Genomic DNA, 4,746 nt, shown 5'->3' on the forward strand with positions numbered 1-4,746 from the left:
GAAGGGTGTTTGTTTGTTTGTTTATTTGCTTTAATCTAGTCTTGTCTTAGTGTGATGAGTTGTCAGACTTGGTGGAACATTGCAGTAACTCTGCCACTGAATGTTTATGTTGGCCATCCAAGCTGTAGGTTGCTGGTTAACTGATAGTCTTCTGTCACATATTTTGAATTTTTTTCTTAGAGTAATATGAGCTCATGTTCTCAAAAATGTCACAAAATGATACATATTTCAGAAATTCAGTTTTACTACTGAACCATAAAATATTGACATTGCATGGTAAAATAGAAGACATTGTATCGCAAAAGAATTGATTGCCATAGGATATTTAAAATAATAAAATGAGGTTGTTCATTCCTATGCTCAAAAATACCAATAAAATTCAGAATGTCATCAGTATACATTAATTCAAACCCTGAGGAGGTCCTTGCCAGTGTTGAACAGGCAGTGTTTGAAACATGATGCCATTTTCTCTGGGAATCATTTTGGATAGCTGGCAGCCTATATTAAGGATTAGGTTTTATAGAGTTGAATATGATTTTATCACATTTTGAAGTAATTTTTCTTCTGAAAACACTACGTAACCTTTTCTTGTAATGTCCATTTTTGCTTTGAATGATAAGTATAAATTTCTTTAAAAAATATTGCTTTAGTCTGGAAATGTAGATCACTTGGATGACTTCTTGCCTAGCATACATAAAGTCCTAGGTTCAGTTCTTAGCAATGCTACTGGTCTTCAAACTACATTGGAAAACTGAAGTAGTAGATTTTGGTATCAGGGAAGAAATGCTATAACAACACTAAATCTGACTATCCTAGCAAAAGGGAAGCCAAACAGGAACACTAAAGTTTCATTTTTCTGTGTCCATTTATCCACATTGCTATGAGAAGCTGCTACCTGAATTAAGAGTGTATTTTTACTCCTCGAATAATCTCATCAAGAAAATCATTTAGAGGTGTGCCCTGAGTCACGCTGATTCTAGTGTCAGCAAAGATGACAACCAAGATTAACATAAAACTATTCCTGTAAATTTTGTTAACACCGAGTATAAAGTTTTACATATGTGATAGGATTTTTATGCCAAATGAGAATGTTGTTATATAAAAATTGAAGTCACTAATTTCTTTTTCATATTCATCTTAATTCTCTGTGACTTCAGAAACTTGATTCATTTTTTTTATATATAACAAGGATGATTCCTATAGACATGATAACATTGAAGAGGGAAACCTTATAAGTCATCAAACCTAGGAAAACTAAAGAAAACTAAGCTGTTGAAAGCCTAAGGACTAATTATCCCCATGGAATAGTACACCAATTGTTTGTTCAGAAATTTGCTTTTAATTCATGTTCATCTAGGTATTCCATAAGTTTAAAACTACATATAAAGATTTAACTACTGTAATTGTACCATGGATCACTGCTTTCATATTTGCATAACTAAGTTTTTTTCTCATAACCTTCCATCATTAACCAGATCTACTGATGTCAATACTAGCACTCATGTAACTGCAAGACATGATTAACCTTTTGACATTTGAACAAAACCTTTTTGTCTACAAAGGTTTTGTAGACCTGTGCAAGTTTGAGTTTGAGAAGAAAAGTTTGAGACATGTGCAATTGAGTTAAAGAAAATAATTATTAAAATGTTTTATGATGTTTTAAGAAAGATCACAATTTTGTTTTAGATTGGATGTATAGGTAATCTGTTGTATGTACCAAAGGCAGCTGACTGGGCATACTAGATTGCCATTATCAAGTAGACAATTTAGTTTCTGAAAATGTCTGAAACTCACTTCAATTAATGAAGTGGAAGGATATAACTGACTCCTGAAATCTATCCTATGACATCTACAAGTGCACATGTGTCTCTCATAAGTGTCTAGATACTCACAGGCACACATACAAACACAAGTGTGGGAAGCGTGTTTGCCTCACTGCTTGGCTGCCTGAATGTCACAGCTTAGGGAGGAGAAATTCAGGGCCACTCCTTCCCATCTTCCTGTATACCCAGATGCTGCTCTAAGTAAGTGCCAGGAGTACAAAGGGATTGGAAGAAGGCCCTCTACAGGAGACTTAGGTGCTGCTCTGCTCTTAGGCTTCTCTCACAGAGGTCATTGATGAAGGAGACAGTCGTAGCTTATCCAAACTGTTTTATTCATGGCAGATAAGGATGCATACAACTTACTCAGGGTGAACCAGAGATTAACTACTTTGCAGGAAGAGATGCTCATTAGCTAAACACTCGAGGTCCTTAGATAAATCATGAGCATGGAAAACTCTAGGCTCTATGCTATGTGGCATGTTGTAATCTTCATCTTAATGGGGTGTCATGGTCACATGCTCCAGGGCATGAATCTGGTCCAGAGCAAGTTCATACTCCTATGATTTCCAATTATGAGTTTCATCAGGATTTGATCCTTTCTACAACCTTACAACTTTTCCCAACCAGTGGCAGAACCCACTGCCCCACAACTGGATGCTTTAGTCTTAATTCAACTCTTTCATTCTTCACTTTCTACTGACCAAAAATTTATTCTGAATATGCTATCAAGGACTATGTAATTAACTCACACAAGTCATATTCTACTTTTATTTTTAAACTCAGTTGCAACTTATAGACAATGAAGTGCTTCTGATTAAAATAGTGAATCCCTTAGAAAGTAAGACTAATGACTTGGGATGTCTGCTCAGTCACATTGCAGAAGTTGGTCAGTTTGAGTTCTTTATTTGTTCCCCAGTCTCCTCTGTAGGTAGGCCTGTGTTATAAATATGCTCCACCAGATCCTGGAACAAGCCAAGAAAAATCTCAGCTTGATTCCTTTCTTCCTACTATTGGAGCAGGAGGTACAGGAGCAGCACTGTATGTGATGTGCTTAGCACTGTTCAGTCCAGATGTCAGCTGGGACAGGAAGAGAACCATGCTGGTTCCAGAGCCTTGGAATAAGCATGGTCACAGTGAACAATATAAGTTCTACTCAGTAAATGTAGACTACAGTAAACTGAATAAAATAGACCCAGACTTCTAAACTACAATGTTGACCATAAAACCTACTTATAATGAAAGAATTTCAGAAACTGTTTGTACAGTTTTCCACTTAAGCAGGAAATACTCCTTCTCTGAGTGCATGAAATCATGTTGATTATTTGGAGTTTATTACCATGATGAAAAAGTCTCTGAAACTTGAAAAAATGAGAGAGTCCTTATTTGTATACTTGTTTTCTGTCACGGTGACCAAAATATGAAACTACAACTACTGAAGGGAATATATACAAATCCAAAACAAATCCAGCTTCTCATATTGGTGAGAGATGTAGTGTCTGGAATGCAAAGGAGAAGTTTATCAATATCCATTCTTACCAGGATTGGATAAAGCAGGGTGGACTCAGGGATAGTATATAACATTCACAGTTCCATGATACTTATATCTCTCCAGGACTTTCTAAAGGTTTTGCTGCCCTCAAACTCACAACAATATCTGAGAACTGAGCACTGAATTGTGAGCCTCTGGAGGACACTTTAGATTCAAAGCATGACCTTATTAATTACATATCCTAGGAAAAGCCTAGGTAAAATATAGCTAGCAAAAGGACTAAACGAATCTGTTACTGAGCTACAAAATATGTTCGTGATAAAGGGGACTTATTGTTATTCAAAGTGTTGTGACATTTAAATATATCCTCTTTGTCACTTATGTACTTAGGTTTTGTACTTCTAAGAGCTTAGGTCCTCTTCATTGTAATAGATCTTATCAAGAATAAGGCTGTAGGTATGATGGCCAGTCTTCATCATCAATTTGAGATGCTTATTTCAGCTATTTTTCCATTGCTGTGCCCAAAAGTAACATAAGGACAACTGATTTGTTTCGGCTTATGATTAATCTAGAGAAAATTAGTCCATCATGGTCAATTCATGTAGGTAGTAACAAGGAGCAGGATGATAAAATTTTATATCCTCAGATAAAAGCAGAGAGATGGAAACAAGTGAGGTGCTACAGTCAGGGTTTCTAGTACTGTGGTAAAATATTATAACCAAAAAGCAAGTTGGGAAGGAAAGAGTTTATTTGGCTTACACTTACAGATCACAGTCTCTTATTGGAGGAAGTCAGAACAGGAACTCAAGCAGGGTATGAACCTGGAGGCAGCAGCTGATGCAGAGACCATGGAGGGTGCTGCTTACTGGCTTACTTACCCTGACTTATTCAGCCTGCTAGTTTATTTTTGTTTTTTCATTTAATTTTGTTTATTCAGTTTATATCCTGGTACCTGTAACCTGTCATACAGTCCTGTCCCTTTCTCTATCCCCCTTCCCCTTCCCCTCTGAGAGGGCAGAGTCTCTTCTCCCCATATACCCCAAACCTGGAACACCAAGTCTCTGCAGGGCTAGGTGCATCCTCTCCCCCTGAGGCCAGACAAGGCAGCTCAGACAGGAGATAGGACTCCACAGATAGGCAACAGCTTTAGTGACAGTCCCTGCTCCAGTTGCTGGGGGGGACCCATATGAAAACCTAGCTGCACATCTGCTACATATATGTGTGTGGGGTGCTTTGCCCAGCTCATGTACACTTTTTGGTTGGTGCTTCAGTCTGTGAGAGGACCCAAGTTTCCATGCTAGTTGACTCAGTTGGTCTTCCTGTGGCATTCCTATTCCCTTTGGGCCCTCAATCTTGTCCCCAATTCTTCTTTAAGAGTCCTCTAATTCATTGTTTGGCTATGTATCTCTGCATCTGTTTCAAGTCTGCTGCTGG

The 4,746-nt window shown here is 37.7% G+C and overlaps 1 pseudogene; it reads left to right on the top strand.

Moving 5' to 3' along the window:
* Positions 1 to 2,770: 2,770 nt before the first annotated feature.
* LOC114617827 lies at positions 2,771 to 3,027 on the top strand (annotated as a pseudogene).
* The last annotated feature ends 1,719 nt before the right edge of the window (positions 3,028 to 4,746 follow it).

This window comes from Grammomys surdaster, unplaced genomic scaffold (genome assembly GCF_004785775.1).
Source record: "Grammomys surdaster isolate TR1022 unplaced genomic scaffold, NIH_TR_1.0 139, whole genome shotgun sequence".
Classification (NCBI taxonomy): Eukaryota; Metazoa; Chordata; class Mammalia; order Rodentia; family Muridae; genus Grammomys; species Grammomys surdaster.